This window comes from Littorina saxatilis, linkage group LG6 (assembly GCF_037325665.1).
Source record: "Littorina saxatilis isolate snail1 linkage group LG6, US_GU_Lsax_2.0, whole genome shotgun sequence".
NCBI lineage: Eukaryota > Metazoa > Mollusca > Gastropoda > Littorinimorpha > Littorinidae > Littorina > Littorina saxatilis.
Genome location: NC_090250.1, coordinates 24,304,766 through 24,326,932, shown reverse-complemented (window position 1 = coordinate 24,326,932; position 22,167 = coordinate 24,304,766). Strand labels below are relative to the sequence as shown.

Below are 22,167 nucleotides of genomic sequence, written 5' to 3'. Positions count from 1 at the left end.
TTCAAAAGTATTATTGTGGCCTAATCCCAACCCCAAGCCCCCCCCCCCCCCCCCCACACCTGCACATTGAGATTCACTTATCTGAAGTTTTTTCATTTTTTTCTCATGAAAACTTTTGTTGTTGTTGTTGAAGTAAACTTGAAGGTTTCTTCAAGTTCAGTGTAGGTGCAGGTTACAACACATTTTTTTGTTTAAACTCACTTTCGGCCACTCCAAAAGAATGTTTTATTATCATGATTATAGTAAGGCAAAAAAAAAAAATAGTCTGTTTACGGTAACCCGACCGACCCTATTTTTTTCGCGCGACCCTAGACTTTTTTTGGCATTTGGGAAAAAAAAAAATTTGTTTTTTTTGCAAAATAACGTAAAAATATGGGGTTTTTTTGGGGAAAAAAAATCCCGACCTACCGACCCTATTTTTTTGGCCTATGTTACCGTAAACAGACCTTTTTTTTTGGCCTAACCTGAACAACCCTTTAATTTTTCACTTCTTATAGTTTTACTTTAAAAAAAAAAAGGTTCACAGAGTGACACAGTGAGACATTTGGCGCCCCATAACTGCAGAAAATAAAGCAGTGCAAAACACTGCAATTCATAATAACAATTAGTCCATGAAAATTAAATACAGATATTCACTGCCATCATTAAATAATAAATACAAAAGAGAGTATATGAAAAAAATGACCTACCGACCCTGACATTTTTCGTATCAGGATCTTACCCTAATCTGGCGTAGTGGGTTTTTTTCATAAACGTATTTAAACTTTTAAGCTTTCACATTCAAAAGGAAAAAAAACACTTTAAAAAACCTTTTATTAAATTTTTGTGAGACCTCTTGCATTATACCGTCAATACTTCTAGTGTACTGTGTCAGGTTTCCCCTGATTTGTGGTTGTTCTGTTTACCTTGTCTCTTGGCGTGCGTCCAGAGTGGATGAAAAAAGAAGCATCATCAGTCAAAGAACAATTGCAGCCTTGTGCTGGAACTGAAAAGTGTGTTTATTTTTATTGTGCACACTTTATCTAATTAGCTCACTGTTTGTCAACATTTCAGATGTGAGGAGACCCATGGATACAATACAACAGTCTGTTCCACTATTTGTGGTTCATTTTGAGCATGAACGAGAACTGCAGAAATAAGTTAGAACTGTGTTGTGTACTTTGACTTCGTTAGGAATTAGGTGCTCATGAGCTGAATGAGGTAGAAGAACCAGGGCAGTCAGGTGTTTGATGAGAAAAACAATCCCGTGGTTTTTGTATTTTAAAGTGATGAGCCTGAGTCATGTGTACAAAATATCTAGGAGTTAGAACCGTTACTTTCAGCTTTTCGCGTATGTTAAATTATGTATTGAGTTTTAACTTGCAGTGAGAGAGAGAATTTCCCTGTACTGTAAATCAAATGTAATAAGATGAACACCTCTACAGTATGAATTGTCAGGCTGTTAGTATTACGGAGAAACCAGAAAAAAAAGATTTGCAGTATTACTGCGTATTTTGTCTGTATTTTCCATCTCTTGCAAAAGTGAACTGTACTAGTCCGCTGCAAGTGACTATCTGGGCTTACATGTGTTTGTGACATTTTGCTGTTGCTTGAGTCTGGAATGTGGTAAAGCGCTGGCTTTAGTAATTGAGCCAGGTTATTATCCTAATTGATAATCTCATGTTCCATCATCATTGTGGAAATTATATGCACCATGTCTTGCAGTTGCAGTGCTGCTTACTTTTCTGACTGAGCTGCACAAGCAGTGTTGTTTCAATCGCTCAATATATAAAATGCAGAATGTGTTGTGTGGTTATGAGCAAAAACATTTTCTCATACTCTCAGTCTCACTGATCAAGAGATGCATTGCGGTAAGACTTACAAGTTGAACAATTAGTTTTAAAATTAGCAGTGAGACGTACTCAGTGTGGCATTTTCGAAACTAACAAAGTCTAGTAATTTTGTTATTAGAATTCATATTTTCAATTTTTGTACCTTTTTGGTTTTATAGTTCATAGTTGTGTTCCTGAATTATATAAAGATGAACTTATTTCTATTTTGTCTTCAGGTATTTTGCATAGATGTATGTCAAATACATGTAACACTATCACATATAATGTGACGGGCGCAGTGGCGTGGTGGTAAGACGTCAGCCTCCTAATCGGGAGGTCGTGAGTTCGAATCCCGGTCGCTGCCGTCTGGTGGGTTAAGAGTGGAGATTTTTCCGATCTCCCAGGTCAACTTATGTGCAGACCTGCTTGTGACTTAACCCCCTTCGTGTGTACACGCAAGCACAAGACCAAATGCGCACAGAAAAGATCCTGTAATCCATGTCAGAGTTCGGTGGGTTATAGAAACACGAAAATACCCAGCATGCTTCCTCCGAAAGCGGCGTATGGCTGCCTAAATGGCGGGGTAAAAACAGTCATACACGTAAAATTCCACTCGTGCAAAAACGTGAGTGAACGTAGGAGTTTCAGCCCACGAACGCAGAAGAAGAAGAAGAAGACATATGTATGCTCAAGGCAAGGGCTGAGTTAATAAAGCTATTGGAAAACGATTTAGCTGTAATTCACAATACCAAAGAAATTCACAAGTGATTCATTATCAAGAAAATGTGATCCAGTCATCCAACCAGCTTTTGAAATTGAAGCTACCAAGAGCAAGGTTTCTCAGCTCTATTACTGCCTCCAAGGCTGGCTAATGAAGTGTTCAAATGATCCTGATTGCCCGTAATTAGTAGCAAATGCTGCTAACCCACTTTGATGAGAGGGTTGGGAGGGTGTCGGTTCCTCAGTATATCCAGTGAAGTGTTGGGTGGTTCTGGGAGGCAGTAAAGACTGGGGGGGGGGGGGGGGGGGGGGGGGGGGTGGGGGTGAAAATGGGAGTTGTCTGGCACAGTGCCCTCACGACTCAGGTGCCGGGGAGTCTTGTTGTCTACCTGAAAACGATTCCACCTTCATCACTGACTGCCGCTAGTTTCTGCCTTTTGCTAATGTGCGCCCCTTCCCTCCCTCCCCTCCCCTCTTTCCTTGCACTTGCAGCTCTAGCGGTTCTGCTTTACGTCTCCCTCTAACTTGTGAGTCCTCACACCTTCAATTATCATCTTTCAGTTTCAGCAGAAGTCAAAGTGTGTACTCGCAAGCTCTGTGTGTCTCATTTTTGTTTATTTTGAAGTCGGTATAACTTCCGCGAGTTCAGAATCAAATAGGAAATCTGGAATTTCCCCGTGATTCTCACCTGTCTTTTGGGGGTTGGCAACAGGTGTTCTGGTCTCCCGCTGCGGCTTATCCCTGGTACCCCGGCTCCTCGTTGGATGGACTATCCCTTCCCCCCCCCCCCCCCCCCCCCCCGATTGTCAATGTACCTCAAGTTCCCGGTGCATCTGGACTTTCATTTTCAGTACACACAGTTCAGTTCATCCTCCGATTGAATTCACGAAAGTGTTTTGCCTCTTTCTGACTAACAGTAATAACGGTTAACCGTAATAACTAGTAAACCTCTGTTGTTTGAAAAGTTATCGAGCTAGCTGATCAATACATAAAGTTCACACCTGTTTTGTTTATGTCGTACATTTATTTTTCCTTCGCTTTGTTCTTTCATCACTGCCAGTTTTTATCTTTTTAATCGGCGTTAGTGACTAAGAACGGTTAATTTACATTTATCTAAGACACGGATTCATTGACAAATACATTATTTGATTTCGGTAGAGAGAGGGGTGGGGGCTGGGATGGTGTAGTAAATTGTGAAAGAAGCCGATGACAAATCTGAAGTGCCTTGCCTCCCAGGCACTACTCCATTAACTATTACAGTTAGTTCTCGGTTCTCCGCATCGCGCCTACAGGGAAGGAGTGGTCTGGTGAATGCGGACTCGACATTTCGTTTTGTTCTGCTGGCAATACTGCGGCCTGCTGTAGTACTGTACTGTACTAGCAAATAGTATATATATATTGTAGGGTACATTCTGGTACGATTCCTGACTGTATGTAAACCCCTTTATTTTCGCTACAAACATAAAATTATTGTAGGCTTCGTTCTGGTACTATTCCTGACTGTATGACTATGTATACCCCTTTATTTTCGCTGCAAACATAATTATTGTAGGCTTCGTTCTGGTACTATTCATACCCCTTTATTTTCGCTGCAAACATAATTATTGTAGGCTTCGTTCTGGTACTATTCCTGACTGTATGTATACCCCTTTATTTTCGCTGCAAACATAATAATATTATTGTAGGCTTCGTTCTGGTACTATTCCTGACTGTATGTATACCCCTTTATTTTCGCTGCAAACATAATTATTGTAGGCATCGTTCTGGTACTATTCGTGACTGTATGTATAACCCTTTATTTTCGCTGCAAACATAATTATTATAGCGAGGCGCGGCCCGTTGTTGCCGCGGCCCGTTATTGCCGCTGCCCGTTGTTGCCGCGGCCCGTTATTGCCGCAACCCGCTATTGCCGCGGAACTTTCCCGCAAGAAAGATCCCCCGATTCCGTTTTTTTAAAAACAATTTTGCGCCAGTCAGATGCCATCAAACAACAGAGTTAGTAACTCTGCCGTGTGCTGACAAAACCGATATTTTTTGTTCATCAAAAAGAACAAATCATATGGTGCGCCAAATTGATATTACTATCGTTAACAGTTATAAAGGGTTTTGAAACTATCGTTAACTGTTATGTAGAGTTTCGAAACTGATATTACTATCGTTAACAGTTATAAAGGGTTTTGAAACTATCGTTAACTGTTATATAGAGTTTCGAAACTATCGTTATCTGTTATTTTGAAACTGTTCATTGTCGGCGCTTCTACCACATTCTTGTCCAAGGAGTTCCATGTGTCTATGATTCTGTTCGTGAAGAAAGTTTTGCAATGGCATTTCAGGGTTTTCCCATTTGGGAACGATACCGACGCGCTTTTGATAAAACTATCGTTAGCTGTTATATAGAGTTTCTGAAACTCTATATAACAGATGACGATAGTTTCGAAACTCTACATAACAGTTAACGATAGTTTCAAAACCCTATATAACAGTTAACGATAGTAATATCAATTTGGCGCACCATAAAATCAATGCGCATCTTTTGTGTTCATTTCTATTTTTTAGAGTGCTTAAATAAGCAGATATGAACAAGTAAGTCCACAACCAAAAATAACTTTTTAAGTATGCATGAATGTTTTGGCAAAACAAAGTAAGTCTAAGGGGTTCCTAATTTTCGTATAATGATAGTTTCAAAATTTTTGTCAGAGGACTCATACAAAAAAAGACGTAATTTAAAGTTTAGAACACACAAATGACGTCATTTAAGTTTGAAACAAACAAATGACGTCATTCGATACGGCGAGACATTATGACGTCACTTATGACGTTTTATTTCAAACATTTTTCTTCTCTATATGATTCTCCTGACGATCCTTGTCTCCCTCTCTCCCCCCCTCTCTCTCTCTCTTTCCCTCCCTCCCTACCTCTCTCGCGATCTCTCTCCCTCTTCCCCCCTCTCTCTATTTCCCTCCCTCCATCTTTTTTCTATCCCTCCTTCCCTTTCGCTCTCTCCTTCCCCCTCTCTTCCGCCATCCTTCTCTCCCTCCCTTCCTCTCTCTCTATATCTCACTACTTCCCTGCCTCCTTTTCTCCCTCCTTACCGCCAACAATCGACTTTTCTCTACCTCCCTCCTTCACTCTCACTCCTCCCTCCCACTCTCTTTCTCTCCCTCCTTCCCCCTCTCTCTCTCTCTTCCTCCCACTCTCTCCTCCCACCCTATCTCCCTCCCCCTCTCTCACTCCCTCCCTCCTCTCTCTCTACCTCCACCCCACTATCTCTATCTCTCCCCTCTCTTCTCTCTCCATCCCTCCCGCACTTCCTCTCTCCCCTCTTCCGTCCCTCCATCCCATCTCTATTCTCACGCATTAGTGAATTCTGTTATAAACTGCCTGACTGGTAAGCAAGACAGCTACGCTCACCTAACTTTAGGACAATTTAAGGTCCCCAGTTTAATACTTTGTCCGCATCTGCCTTTGATATTCCAATTTTGACATAGTTCTAGAATAACAACAACGGGCCGCCGCGCCTGCCTCCATTGCGAGTTCCAATCCCTGCGGACGTGGCAAAAACTTCCCCTGGGGGTCGTCCTTTCTCCTTGCGTAAGAGATTTTCTCGTCAATAAAAAGTAATGTACATATTGGAAACAAAAAATTAAACAAAAATTCAAACAACAAAAAAGGGCCGGCAATAACGGGCCGCGGCAACAACGGGCCGCGGCAATAGCGGGTTGACCCCGTACGTATACCCCTTTATTTTCCGATTTCGCTGCACCCTTTGGTTTTACTTTACAGACGCACCCCTACTCTACAGACAGCTACACTGTATTTTGTATTTGTATATAAAAGAATTTTTTTTACGTGTATAGCACCTATTTAATTATATCTAATAATAATATAGTACAATCATGTATACATTGCGTGCATTTTCTGCGCATTTCTGCAGACAAACTGAAGCCAAAATACTATATCAGATTTGTTAGCACTGTAGTTGTTAACATAGCGAATGACTGTTCTCACGCTTCCACGCTGAAGGGACAGGCAGTAGCTTTCTACCTGAAGAATCTGTGGAGTTCCGCTGCATCTTCTCTACAGGTACATGCATACCTCATAATCCTGCAAGTGTGTTTCTGTTCGTGCGTGAAACAAAGAAAGTGCAGAGGTCAGTACTTGTACTGTGGCAAATGAAAGTGGTCGCTATTTCCACGGTTCCACCAAAGATCTTCTACTGCTACGCTAAGATCTTTGGTTCCACGCTAAAGGGACAAGCAGTCGCTCTTACCTGGAGAATCCCCTTTGGCAGATTGGCACCACACCTCACCGGCGTATGGAGAATAGAGAAGAGAAAGGGGTTGATGAGAGGCCAGTAAAAATGTCTGGCACCATCTGTGTCCGGTTGGCATGGCGCCAGGCAAGTGACACATGTATGCAGTTCTTCGTGCTCTACCGAATTGTTTCTTATTGGGGAATCTGAACATTGTGATGCGTTTTTGTTGTAGTTTTTATTATTAGGGGTCTTGCCCGTGTCTTGGTGGCCTGAGACCGCATCAATAATTTGAAAAGAGTTAAATATCATCGATGTATAGTATTAGTATGTGCACAGCCAGCTCACGAAGTTCATGCATTCTGTCCGTTTCGCCTCTTATAACGCAAGTTTTCTCCCCACGGTACTTTCAATGCTTTTTGCCAGTAGAAGCTCACGGTCTGGGGTTGCTGTTAAAAAATATTCTTTCCTCACTGGTCCCTTATAAAATTCTGTCTCTCAAAACTGTCAGTGTTGCTAGTATGATAGGAATACTAGTCTCTAGCCGTGTCGTCTTCAATTCCAAGCCTCACGTTGCCCATATTATCGCTCACACTGAGGATTACATTGTTACTATTGTAAGGATAGGAAGGAAGAGGAAAGGAAGTATGTCATGCAGAAACATTTCGCTGGATACCGAAGCGTTGGCGGAAACGCGAGTTTCATAAATGGGCCAGTATGTTTCTCAGAATAGCCAATTTGTTGGTTACAACTGGTGGTTGCTGTATTATATTAATGTATTCATGTTCGTGCGTCTGTACCGTAGACACCCCCCTCCCCAAACCCCATGCACACCCGTTAACCTTACACCCGCGCCCTCCTCAAGCTTTTTTTTTTTATAGCATATTTTGTTTTTGAAGTTTTTACATTTGCCTCCAATTCAAGACTCCCTCTCTTTTGCAAGGACTCCTAATTATTGCTGACCTTTTGAGGGGATCCACTGTAGGTGCACGTCTATATTAATTATTATTTCGTCAACTCACTGGTTCTGCAGTTTCTGGTCGCGACGCGCGTTCAGATGAGTGCACAGAGTGTTACTTACGCGACAGTGAAGCGGGACACCTATTCATTACCTGTATGTACAGTGGAACCCCCTTTTCGATACCTCCAAACATCCGGAGAAAATCAGGGTTTTAGAGGGAGGGAGTCTGTTAAAATGCATGAATTTTACAGGGTATGAACAGGAAATCTGAAAAGCAAGGGTAAGCAGGGAGAAATCTGAAGTGGGGGGGGTGGGGGGAGGGGGGTGTTAAAAGGGAGTTTCCATTGTACTGGCCTGGACTCGGTGTGTCTTACTGTGTTCTGTCACACGACCGATTTTTCTGTTTCTTTTGTGGGAGTAACTTACAGGGTACGGCTTAAGTGGGAAACAATGTTATTGCAATGATTAGCGGGGAGCGAGACGACGAACAAGATTCGCATGACATCTTTCGAAACTATTTTCATTCCGTTTAACTTTTTCTTTGTCGGAAGCGGAGTCGCCGTTGGGGAAATATAAAGTGTACTCCCATCGATTTGAAGACTTCCTCCTTTTCTTTGAACTGATCTGCTTTTCTGAGACTTTGGAAAGTCTTAAATTTAAAAGCGGGGTACCACTGTACACGTTACTCAGTTGGTAGACATGTTTCCTTCCTATTCGCTGTGTGGACTTCTCAACAGGTGCAGTCGTCTCACCTGCATACACGAGGGTGTCACAGTCACACAAGGCTCAACACAGACAAGTCATCGGGGGTGTGATCACATTTCACCTGATCGTAACTCTTAGTGCTGCACATTTGTCGACTCCCCGAAAATCGAGCCAGAGACTGTAGAGCACTCGACAGTTTCTGATCGAGCCAAGACTGTGGACGAGGGGGGGAGTGGGGGTTGGTGTTACCAAAGAGGGTACAGAAGCAGCTTCTACCCTCTTTGGTGTTACTGTTAAACTTAAAGGCACTGTCCTTCTCGTGTAAGCGATTATTTGCACCACGACAGATCTGCCTAGGAATTAATTTCGCAAATGTCCAAAGTGGCGACCCGGTGAATTAATTAATCAAAACGATTCTAGGAGGCAGACAGGCTGTAGATATTTGGTGTGTGTCCAAATGGAAGGATACTCGTGTCACAAGTAAAGTCAGAGTGGATCCAAGATTGCGTACACGACAGTACCTTGCAAGGGACAGTCATCGCGGTGTTGACGCGTTACGCTCGTTTTTAGACTTCGCTTATCTTGGTACACTGGTTTTTAGACAAAGGTCCTGCTGCTTGGCACGCAATACGGCGTAACAAAGAACTTTGTTGTGTCGCGTATCGTGCTTCGGTTTCTATGTTGGACATTTGAGAAATGCGGCGCAACAAGCAGACTTTTGTTGTCCATCATTGATATTATTGGTGTCATAGGTCGGGATATGTTACCAGCTTTCAACGTCACTCACCAACTGTCGCCTCCGTCGGACATTACGCATTTTCCAGTTGGACATTAGGCACAGTAAGCCTCCCGTAAACCATCACAGATACTGTCAGGCTTTTACACACAGTACAACCACCCTACCATTTGAAAGCTCACCAAACGGGAACATCCTAGGTGCCCTCCGTAAAGAGCGAGCAATTTTCAAAGAATTTATTTTTGCGTGCTTTATCTTACACCTGAGCCATCGTGAATCCGTGTGATCAAGTTTCCCTTTTTCACAATGTAGTCGTCAGCTAGTAATTTAAATGCGACTCGCTGTGAGCTTATCTGCAATAGCACGTTATTAAGTACCTCTGACTATGCACGAAACAAACGGCTGTGGTTCACAAGAACTCTAGCGATGGCTTTTGACTGTTCAGAGGAACTGGCGATAGGTATAAACCGTCGTCTGCTACGAGAACCACGACCTTGCGTGACCCTGCTTCCGGGCTTTTCTTTTTTCAAACTTTCAAAACTTCGAATTGTACTGATCTTGTCTTGATGAAAAAAAAGAATTCTTTAATGATTTAAGAATGTTTGTGTGACAAGCTGTCAATTTATTATTTAGATTTTAAAAGTTAGGTCTAGCGCCAAAACGCACCACGGTCCGATTGTCTCTGACACTCTCTCCGCAAAATTAATTCTTTGAAAATTGCTCGCTCTTTACGTAGGGCACCTAGGATGTTCCCGTTTGGTGAGCGTTCAAATGGAAGGGTGTTTGTACTGTGTGTAAAAGCCTGACAGTATCTGTGATGGTTTACGGGAGGTTTACTGTGCCTTTAACAAAATGCGGTGTAACAACCAGAACTTTCTCCATCATTCATTGATATTGTTGTTGAAACAGGTCTGGTTATATTGTCAGCTTTAAACGTCGCTCACGAACTGTCGTCGCTTTCGGACATCACGGTTGTATTTTCTTGTACCTCTTCACTCCTCCCTTAATGTCCACAGTGGAAGAGGCAAGATAAAGAGTGATACTATTTTGTTGAAAGGGTGGATGCAGGGTTGAAGAGGCTGACAGACAATCGTTGAATAAACGTCTGTATTCTCCCGTTTATTCCTTTTAGCAGTGTAAACAGAGAAAGTGGGTCCTGCTTTTTAATTTTCTCCGAAAGTCGGACGGAGCAGTTATTTTGGTGTTGAAATTCATAATACCTCTTTTCAGTCTTTCAGTTAATCCTGTCCATCCGAATCACTAAGGGTAAATTCCCACCAACACACTGTTTTTTGTATAACATTGGGTTTTCAGCTGCAATAGCAAGATCAACCAGCAGGACAACTCTCTCTCTCTCTCTCCGAAGACTGAGAGTGTTTGGAAGCTGCTTCCTGTACTAAGTAAGCATCAGCATGTGGAATCAAAACTATAGTGTGGTGTTGTGTTTATAGCCATGCGGTTGACAACAGACCTTAGTTTGTGTTCGTATCTTACTTCTGAAGCATACGACGAAGCAAATCGTAACACGTTTGTCTTACATAAAGTGCATAGTTTACCCCCAAAGTCTTTCCTGGGGCTTAGAGAAAAAGCGTTTCCTTTGAGACCTGCCGACATAGCAGTTTTTGATTACAAATATATTTTCAGATCCAGATGCATACTACGCGGCATGTGTTGTTTTAGTTGCACAGTCCTCCCACTGAAAAACCGGCACGGTTGGCCTAGTGGTAAGGCGTCCGCCCCGTGACCGGGAGGTCATGGGTTCGAACCCCGGCCGGGTCATACCTAAGACTTTAAAATTGGCAATCTAGTGGCTGCTCCGCCTGGCATCTGGCATTATGGGGTTAGTGCTAGGACTGGTTGGTCCGGTGTCAGAATAATGTGACTGGGTGAGACATGAAGCCTGTGCTGCGACTTCTGTCTTGTATGTGGCGCACGTTAAATGTCAAAGCAGCACCGCCCTGATATGGCCCTTCGTGGTCGGCTGGGCGTTAAGCAAACAAACAAACAAACAAATCCTCCCACGGAAACGGTCCTCCTCACTCACTACTACCTCACTCCTTGCCAGGCTTATTATAAGACCATCTGATCTCTTCACTTGGACACATACCAACAAGTCGCGTAAGGCGAAAATACAACATTTAGTCAAGCTCAGTCGAACTCACAGAATGAAACTGAACGCATTGCATTTTTTCCGCAAGACCGTACACTCGTAGCATCGTCTGTCCACCGCTCGTGGCAAAGGCAGTGAAATTAACATTCCAGAAAAGCGCGGTAGCGGTTGCGCTGAGGAGGATAGCACGCTTTTCTATTACTCTATTCTTTTTAACTCTCTGAACGTGTTTTTAATCCAAACATATCATATCTATATGTTTTTGGAATCAGGAACGGACAAGGAATAAGATGAAATTGTTTTTAAATCGATTTCGGAAATTTAATTTCTTCTTCTTCTTCTTCGTCGTTCGCTTGGGAAATTTAATTTTAATCATAATTTTTATATTTTTAATTTTCTGAGCTTGTTTTTAATGAGAATATAACATATTTATATGTTTTTTTGGAATCAGAAAATGATGAAGAATACGTTAAACGTACTTTTGAATCGTTTTATACAAAAATAATTTTAATTACAATTTTCAGATATTTAATTACCAAAGTCATTAATCAATTTTTAAGCCTCCAAGCTGAAATGCAATACCAAAGTCCGGCCTTCGTCGAAGATTGCTTGGCCAAAATTTCAATCAATTTGATTGAAAAATGAGGGTGTGACAGTGCCGCCTCAAATTTTTACAAAAAGCCGGATATGACGTCATCAAAGACATTTATTGAAAAAATGAAAAACACAATCCTGGGGATATCATACCCAGGAACTCTCATGAAAAATTTCATAAAGATCGGTCCAGTAGTTTACTCTGAATCACTCTACACACACACACACACACACACAAACAGACACACACGCACACACACACACACACACACACACACACACACACACACACACACACACCACGACCCTCGTCTCGATTCCCCCTCTATGTTAAAACATTTAGTCAAAACTTGACTAAATGTAAAAATCAACATTCTGACTGCTTACTGTTGAGGGTGGGAATTTTTGGATAAAGTAATTTGGCAGACTGGCACTAGTGTCATTTAGGAGAAATACTCATTGACAATTCCAATTTTTCACAGAGAGCATCCGGGCTTTAATGAATAGAAGTTTTTGTTGTCGGACGTCAATCAACCATGACAATCTCGAATTTCAAATGGAAGCCCATCAATGTGTAATGAAATAATCCATACGTACATTACATCATTACAATTTTTGAGTCAACAGTCTGTTTCAGTTGAAGTCATTTTGTAGCAGGCGGGACCTTGAGTCACAAAGGTGGTGTCAAATTAACAAATCTATTCAGAACACAAGTACACCGTGCTGATAGAGAGAACGCCAAGTAAGGAGACCTATATTAATCAGACGTGGGGGACGACGCTGAAGTTGACAAGCCATGTTAGAAGTCAGACATGAGTGTCAAATTGTTGGTAATACGCCGCATAAAATCATTACCCAAAACATAAATTCAACTTTGTGTATGTCATCGTTTGCTTCGTGTGCGCGAACTTAAAGGCTGACGAAGACCTCCACGTAATAAAACACTGTGCTGTCACGCATCTACGTGAATCGGTAGTCATGCACTATGGTGAAAATAATGTGTGCCATAACTTGTGTTTAATTGCTAAGAGCAACATACTCTTTTTACATTTAGTCAACTATTGGCTTAAAAATTAATTAATGACTTTGGTCATTAAAAATCTGAAAATTGTAAAAAAACAAACATTTTTTTATAAAACGATCCAAATTTACGTTCATCTTATTCTTTATCATGTTCTGATTCCAAAAACATATAAATATGTTATATTTGGATTAAAAACAAGCTCTGAAAATTAAAAATATAAAAATTATGATCAAAATTAAATTTCCGAAATCGTTTCAAAAACTATTTCATCTTATTCCTTGTCGGTTCCTGATTCCAAAAACATATAGACTATATGATATGTTTGGATTAAAAACACGCTCAGAAAGTTAAAACGAAGAGAGGTACAGTAAGGCGTGCTATGAAGCACAGCGCAACCGCTGCCGCGCCAAACAGGCTCGTCACTTTCACTGCCTTTTGCACTAACGGCGGACTACGTTCAGTTTCATTCTGTGAGTTCCACAGCTTGACTAAATGTAGTAATTTCGCCTTACGCGACTTGTTTTTTTTGTGTTTTTTTTTTCCACGAATGACTCGTGTATGCACACAATTCTGGTAAATAAGGCTTAGACTGTTGGTTGCTGTCCCATTTAACTTTTCTTTATTCTGTCCTTCTTATGGTGAAACTTGAAAGCCTTCAGAGATACAGTCATAGGAAAACAAATAAAAAAGTAAATGAATAGACCATTAGCGGCAACGATTGTAAACCGTTTCGTTTGGTGTGCAGTTGTGCGCAAGAATGATTTCGACCTCCCTCATGTGCTAAACTTAACTTGCTTTATTTTTCACGTGTTCACTGCGATGCAGTTATGCAGGTCACGTGATGGACACTCCGTTTGCTAGGTGTTTATCAATATTATGAATGTATCGTTAAGATTCTTGAAGATGAGGATCTATCTATATATTATATATCTACACATGCGCGCGCACACAGACGGACAAACAGACACACGCACGCGCGCGTTGAACCCAGATTTTTCTCTCTCTCTCTCTCTCTCTCTCTCTCTCTCTCTCTCTCTCTCTCTGTCTCTCTCTCTCTCTCTCTTTCTCTGTGTCTCTCTCTCTCTCTCTTTCTCTGTGTTCTTGTGGCTGGTTTCTATTATATCATGTAATTCACACTTGAATACGCACACTCGCTGCTTTTGACTAGATTGGGTTTCGAGAACTCCTGAACTATAACTTACAGGGGCACTCCTTCCCGTGAAAACAGGTCGGCTCACCATCTCAGATCAGCTCAGGCCTTTACATGGAATAACATCATAACACCATCCCTTCACTTGAATCAACACATACCAAAGGGACAACAGCAACTCTGTGCAGTGTGAGATTTGATTATGAATTAATTGTGTAATGTTGCAACGATTGGCTTATTAAGAATTGAATTCAACCCAACCCCCCCCCCCCCCCCCCGAAACAAACAAAAAATAACACCCTCACAGGAAGCAAACAGGATGTCGATTTTTAGTATGTGCAGTGTCTACGTGGATGGATTGTCTTAAACAATGTACACGTCTGACCAGAGAGTGAGATTGTGGGCTGAACTATGTGCCTTTAACTGTACATTCCATCCCATTCTATTAAAAACGGATACTCTGTTGCTCGAGTTACTTTATTGTCCGTAACCGAGTCAGTTGCCACCTGATGAATGAAGCCACTTGAATTTACTGCATGACTGCCACAGGTCTCGTGTTCCTTGTTCTTTCTTTAATGTCTTTTCCTGTTAATTCAGTATTATTAGCACATTTCTTTTGAACTCTTCTACGGTCATTGTTCCCCTTAAAAAACGCGCTCTGAACCGCGTCAGGTTTTCCCCTGAAATGGCGGGGGGTGGGGGGGGGGGGGGGGTGGGTGGGTGTGTAGAAATTTGTCTTTTTCTTATGTGCGAGTGTTTTTGTTTTGTTATGTATTTAACCAAATATAAAAGATCAGTGTACCCTTTGAGGATAAGAAATCTAAAGAAATAAGAGGAGAACAAAAAAACTGCTGCATCGTATCAAGTTTCGCCGACAGGAGAGGTACGGTGCACGGTCTAAGTTGTGAATTAGAGGCCATCCTGTGAGTGTGACCAGAGACTATAGTCACACACAATGAAGTTAGTGGCACACCCACCCCTCCAATCGATTTGTCGGGCAATCCCCCGTGACTAAAGCGCTGCTAACTTAGCACTAAGTGGCTTGCGATTGCACGCTTCTTTACACGTCTGTCTTTTGTCTGATGATTATGTAAAGTGGACAATTTTTCGATCAATGTTATGCCCATCCTTTGACTGGAAAATTTGGCGCTCAGTTTATTTTCTTTGGATTTTTGCTCTGGGTTTGAGACGAGTTTAGGGGAAAATGAAATGCTAAGAAATTAGAAAAGTGTTGTATGCTGTGCCTGTCAGTCACATTCTCTAGTTCATCAGATACTGGTCAGTACAGAAAAATGAATTTTGTTAAAATGAAACATTTTACCAAAAGCACTGCTGGTTTTTTTTCCGGTGGTGCTGATACTCAGATCGGTTTCACGGACCTGTTTACATATTTGCACTCGTTGCATGCCTCTGAAGGATCTGTAGGTAAAATGTATGCAAATGGTTTTGCGTGCAGCGACAGAAATAACCCTGATCACCTCATCGAATGCGAGTCTTTTGGGCAAACCTTTCTTCTTGTTTGACACTGTTCGGCAGGATATTGAACCTACGAGGCCAGATCGGTATTTGCATTGAAATACATTTTTAGTTTTAAACACATGTAATTTGATTACCCTTTAATCTTTGTGGGTGGAACAGTTTTCTCTCCGTTGACATGCTTCCACCCACTTCTGCGATTTTTTTAAATATTTTTTTTATACGTGTTGCATTTGTTGTTGTTGTTGTTAGTTTGTTAATTAATAATAAGTGATTAATCACTGACTGGCTCCTTTTGATTAATCGAAGATGCTATTTGCGACGAGCATTATGTAGGCGGCTTATTTATGTCTAAATCATGGTGTATCGGAAGACGTATTTATAAGTCATGCGACTCTCATGTGAATTTAATTCAGTCTGCTTGTATAATTTCACAAATCGAACGCATACATTACTCGTGATTCATATGCACAGATGTCTGGGTTAGTCATAGTGTGTGAGTTACAAAAGGGCGATCAGGTTTTTGTTTGGTGTGTGTGTGTGTGTGTGTGTGTGTGTGTGTGTGTGTGTGTGTGTGTGTGTGTGTGTGTGTGTGTGTGTGTGTGTGTGTCCCCTCTCTCCGAGGACGTGAGCTTTGCAGTTGAATATTTGCATCTCTGTAGCGCTGAGTGTACATGAAGCGTAGTATAGTGTAGGTATGTTGATTCATGATGATGTGAACTGTAGCTTTTTTCCCCCTCCCATCCCTCTGGCGACGACATTTACTGATTGAGCTCGTTAAAGGTGGTTCCCGTTATTATTGCAGCACCCTCCCTCTCTGGTTGATGCGTTAACTTAATACGCTCTGAGATGGCGTGGAGGCAGAATAATGATCTATTCAGCACCCTCCCTCTCTTGTTGATGCGTTAACTTAATACGCTCTGAGATGGCGTGGAGGCAGAATAAGTATATATATTTTTTTATACGCTTACGGACCTGCCGTCAGTTCGTAGGATGTTAGGTGTTTTTGCTCTATGGTTGTCCATCCGCTGGACACATCTTGGTTCAACATCAAAACAAAAATAAAACACAACAGCAACTTAAGTTTAGTTAAGTTCTTTATCATATTTTCGTCAGACAGTTGCTGACTTCATCAGGATGGTAAAGATAAGTTAAGAAGGATGGCACGCTTTAGTGGTCTAATGGAATCATATAACAGGACGAAGCCCAGCCGGCAGCGATTCATTTCGTTCTGATTACTTCACAGTACGCTTGAGGAATGGAACGCAAGGATTTATGGACGCTGACTGGAAGTCGAAGGTTTAGGTTTCTGTCATTTTGGCCAAGGATGACAAATTAATGAAAATCTTGAAATGTTTTCTTCTTATTTTGAAACTTTTAACCCCTTTTCTTCGTTTTTGGCCCTTTCTCATTCTCATTTGAAGATTAGAGACTTGCCCTGCATCTCAGAGCCATCCTAAGGTTCACGACGGTAATTGATGAATAATATTATTTTCATATCTACTCCCAGTCCCAGTAATTCTTGAAATAAAGGCGAAGACTTGACTTGACATCGATCGTCAGTGAAATTGATGGTAAAGTTTCTACGAATCTGCAATGTCGTATCGAAAATTCGTTATAATTATGAATGTCTGATTGTCAGTTGTCCGTGAGCCAGCGATGTCCCTTGGCGTCTGCAGTGGGCGAAACGAATTTTAAATTGCCAAAAAGTGAAAAACGTTGCCATCGTTTTGGAACAGTGAAAGGTGACGTCAGAAATCTACTTTAAAATATTGCCGCAACATGTATGACCATTTTGGACACGTTTGCGGAAGAAAATACGCCCGAGCAACACCCCTGATAAGCTGATCACTTTGAGTGATAATGGCGACTGAATTGAGTGAAGTAATCGCTCTTAACTCCAGTCGGTATTATATATTCTTTGTAAACAATTTCAGCGAAAGTCAAGAGGGAGTCGGAACTGTTCAATTGAGCGCTTTCGTTTCTTCAGCCTGGGCCTCAATGACGTGAATTGTGCATTGATGAGATACAGATGATGTGAGCTTCTTAATTAGTCTAATTAGTGGCAGAGATAGATATAATGAGCCATCACACACTTTCAACTCGTCTTGACCCTATGTTAAGTGGGCGGACACTTACTTTGTCGCCTTGATTTTTGAAGCTCATGCATTCCATGGTCCAAGTCGAGCCTCACAACAAGATCTTTAAATCACGACATGAGTCAGAGTCTCAACTTCCAACGTCACCAGCAGCCCATCACCAGTAAACAAACTTAACTGGAGAACAGTTGAAGTGAAGCCCAAGGGTTTAAGGGAAACTGTTATAACGATTGTTCAAGTTAAACTTCCAAATTCCAAGGAAGCCACTGACGCTGGATAGATGTCATTTTGTGTGAATTGAGTCGTGGTCGGCATACCGACGTAAACATGTAGCTAATTATGTGAAGATAATGAATTTTGTTATATTCAGCTGACGTCCATACACGATTTATTGAATGTGACACTGATCTTTATTGTTTTGTTGGTGCTTTTTGTTTAAAGAGGTTTATCTCTCAGTTATGCCTCTTCACTCTTCTCTTTGTCTCGAACCGAATAACGTTTCTGTGCGTTCTCAAAGGCATGTGAACATTTTAGGGACATCGATTAAAAGAGGTTATGCGCTAAACCGCATGGAGAGTTTCTATGAAATATGTAATGAGATTTAGGTTGGAGTGTCGTGTCTCGAAATGAAGGACACTACAGACAAGGCCAAGAGGAAGAGGCTGATATATAATTATATTATATGCCACATTCTATCACTGGGAAAAAGCGCACGGTTGGCGACTCGCATCTTGCGCCCGGCGATGGGAACTCACGCTATTTCCGTTTCCGCGCGTCACGTGACAGAGGATGCTGGGACCCGCTAAATGTGACCGATGGAGCTGAGAGCACGTAGTTCAACGCCGTCAGTCTGTGCTTTACAATGAATGCAGCCTTTGTCATTCATTTCCAAGCGCTGACACTACTCGTGACAGGCTTGGATTGGTGCAGTACAGTAGAACCCAACTTTAAAGGCCCCCCCCCCCCAACAACAACAACAACAAGTTACAACAACAACAAAACACAAAAAAATAAGGGGGGGGGCGGACCTAAACATGGAGGTGCAGTTGAAGGTATTGTTATTATAAACGGAAAATCTTAGAGGGTCTTCAAGTGAGGTGGGAAGGGGGTGGACTTTAAATAGGGGTTACACTGTCATTCATTTTCATCATTTATGCCTTTGACCCCGTCCGGGGCATAGGCCGCCAACAAGCGCTCGCCAGTCACTTCGATCCTGGGCCAATCTCTCCAGTTGTCTCCAGGTGTAGCCGATGTGTTTCACCTCTGCCTCCAAGTCACGACGCCAGGTGTTTCTCGGTCGGCCTCGTCTCCTCTTGCCTTGCGGGTTCCATGTGAGGGCCTGTCGCGTGATGCTGGTTATCGTCTTGCGGAGTGTGTGGCCAATCCACCGGAAGCGTCTTTGCAGAATGTCCTGTTGTACGGATAACTGTTTTGTTCGCTGCCAAAGGTCTTTGTTGCTGATGGTGTCAGGCCAGCGAATTCGGAGGATTCTTCTGAGGCAGGTGTTAATGAAGGTCTGGCTTTTTCTTGTGATGGCAACTGTAGTTCTCCAGGTTTCGGCTCCATAATACAGCAAGACTGACTTCACCGTGGTGTTGAAAATCCTGCGCTTGGTGTTGATGCTCAGGTCTGCTGATGCCCATACGTTCTTCAGTTGAAGAAAAGCTGCTCTTGCTTTGCCAATTCGGACTCTAACATCAACGTCCGTGCCACCCTGCTTGTCGACAATGTTTCCGAGATAGGTGAAATTGTCTACCTCTTGCAGTGCTTCACCATCCAGCGTGATGGGGGTCGTGTTGGCTGTTGCGTTGGTCCTAAGGACCTTGCTCTTCCCCTTGTGGATGTTGAGGCCAAATCGAGCGGAGTTGTTGGCCACAGTGCTGGTCTTCTCCTGCATTTGTTGTTGGGTATGGGAAAGAAGGGCCACGTCATCTGCAAAGTCCAGGTCATCCAACTGTGTCCAGTGTGTCCACTGGATTCCGTTCCGCTTCTGGGCTGTTGATGATGGTGGTGATCTTTTCCGGCACTCCATGATGTCTCAGCAGTGTCCAGAGGTTTTGTCGGTCAACGCTGTCAAACGCTTTCTCGTAGTCAATAAAGTGGACATAAAGAGACGAGTTCCATTCCTGTGACTGTTCGAGGATGATGCGCTGCGTTGCTATCTGGTCCGTGCATGACCTGTCTTTTTGGAATCCTGCTTGATGGTCCCGCAGCTGTGGATCGACAGCGTCTTTCAGTCACCCGATTGAACACTTTGCCTGGGATAGACAACAATGTTATCCCTCTGTAGTTTGAACAGGCGCTCAGGTCTCCTTTCTTGGGCAGTTTGATGAGGTACCCCTCCTTCCATTCTGATGGAACTTGTTCTTCTTCCCAGATCTTAAAGAAAAGGGGATAGAGCATCTTCACGCTGGTCGCCAAATCAGCCTTTAGCGCCTCCGCTGGGATACCGTCAGGTCCTGCCGCCTTGCCGTTTCGCAACTGTTTGATGGCCTGGCTGATCTCCTCTTTTGTCGGCGCGTTGCAGTTGATGAAGAGGTCGCCGTTGGCTGGTGGGATGTCTGGTGGATCCCGTGGAGCTGGCCTATTTAACAGCTCCTCAAAATGTTCCATCCATCTTTTCCTTTGTCCTGCTTCATCAGATATTGACTTGCCCTCCTTGTCCTTCACAGGTCTCTCAGGCTTGCTGAACTTTTTGGACAGCTTCTTGATGGTGGCATAAAGGTCCCGCATGTTTCCATGGTAGGCGGCTTCCTCTGCTTCTGTTGCCATCGTATCCATGTAGTTTTTCTTGTCGGCATTGATGTTCTTTTTGACGGTTTTGTTTGCGCTTGTGTGTTTCTTCTGTGCTTCTGCTTTTCACGTTCAGGTGCGGCTGTTGTTGATTTCTGATTTCTTCAGCTTTCTATCCTCAATCTTTCTCATTGTCTCTGCTGGTTGATGTGACGGCCTCCTTCACTCCCTGCCACTGCTTGTCTATAGTCTCTTCCTCAAGTATCTCCTGCAGGACCTCAAACTTGTTGGAGAGAGCGATCTTAAAATCCTGCATCTTAGTGTTGTCTTTGAGGGTCGTGGTGTTGTATCGCTGACGTTGGCTGGAACCCTCTGTCCAATTCCTTCTCAGCTTCAGCCTCAGTCTGGCAACTAGGAGCTGATGGTCGGAAGCAACATCTGCTCCTCTCCTCACGCGGACATCCTGAAGTGATCGTCTGAACTTCTTCCCGATACACACGTGGTCGATTTGGTTTTGCGTCGACAGGTCCGGTGATATCCAAGTGGCCTTGTGGATTCTTTTGTGTTGGAAGAGACTCCCTCCAATGATCAGGTTGTTTGAAGCACATAAGTCTGCAAGCCTCTCTCCGTTGTCATTCATCTCTCCTAAACCCTGTTGCCCCATGATCTCCTCATAGCCTCTGTTGTCACTGCCGATCTTTGCATTCAAGTCTCCCATGACAATGGTGATGTTACGACTTGGGCATTTCTGGATTATGGTGGCCATTCGGTTGTAAAACTCCTCCTTGTCTTCCTCCTCGGTGTCGTTGGTGGGTGCGTAACACTGGATGATGTGCAGGTTAATCCTCCGCTTCTTGGTTCTGAAGGTAGCGGTGAGAATCCGTAGTCCGTGGGCTTCCCATTCAATGAGCGTTCTCTGTGCCGTCTTGGACAACATCAGGGCCACTCCTCTGGTGTGTGGAGCACCCTCTCCTCGTGGCCTGAAAACAGCAGCATCTCTCCAGTAACGAGTCTTCACTGTCCGGAACCTGTCCATCGTGACTCGCTGATTCCCAGGATGGACAGGTTGTAAGGAACTACATCTCGGCTGCCACTTGTGCAGTCTTGCCGGTTTCAAACATGGTCCGGACGTTCCATGTCCCGAGAGTGGTGGTGGTCCTGGTCGACATGATGGTCGTCGGCTCGGTGGTTTCCAGAGGCATCTGGCTTTCGCCACCGTGCTTCATAAGCTCTCCAGCTGGAGATCCATCTTCTCCCAGGGCCGAAATGTTCCTTGTATCTCTTGTTGACGTTTCTGTAACGAGTACTTTTTTTCCATGGATGAGTTGTTAGCCCTTCGCACAACCCCCAACTTGGAGGGCCAGGGTGTATACTTAGTCTGGCCTAATTCATCTCAGACCTGTCCGGCGTGGTTACACCTGCCAGGAGCACTATGAAGGCTCCGGCCGGCATAGCTCTGTGGATCATCAGGGCACGCTAGCTGCTAAGCCACGGCAAGGCAGTATACACCAGTAGCAGGTTACACTGTCAGGAGCAGCTAAACTGATGTAGTTGCCATGGGTCCGAAGTGATTATGATGTAACGATGTAACGCCGCGGGGTGTTTAGATGGACCATTGATTGTGTCCTCTTTGTGTGATGAACAGGGAAGACAGAGTGGGGGTAGACTCGCCAAGGCTCACATTTATGGTTAATCCATGCGCCAAATTCCGGACGAAGTGGTCAACAAAACCGCTTGAGCTATGAAAGAAAGCGAGCATGGGTGTTTCATCGTCGACCAAACAAGAGGCAGACAGG

General features: G+C 43.1%; 1 protein-coding gene across 1 annotated transcript in view; it reads left to right on the top strand.

Moving 5' to 3' along the window:
- Positions 1–22,167, top strand: part of LOC138968805 (vascular endothelial growth factor receptor 1-like) — a 121,978-nt gene that overhangs the window by 741 nt on the left and 99,070 nt on the right. The window lies entirely within an intron of this gene.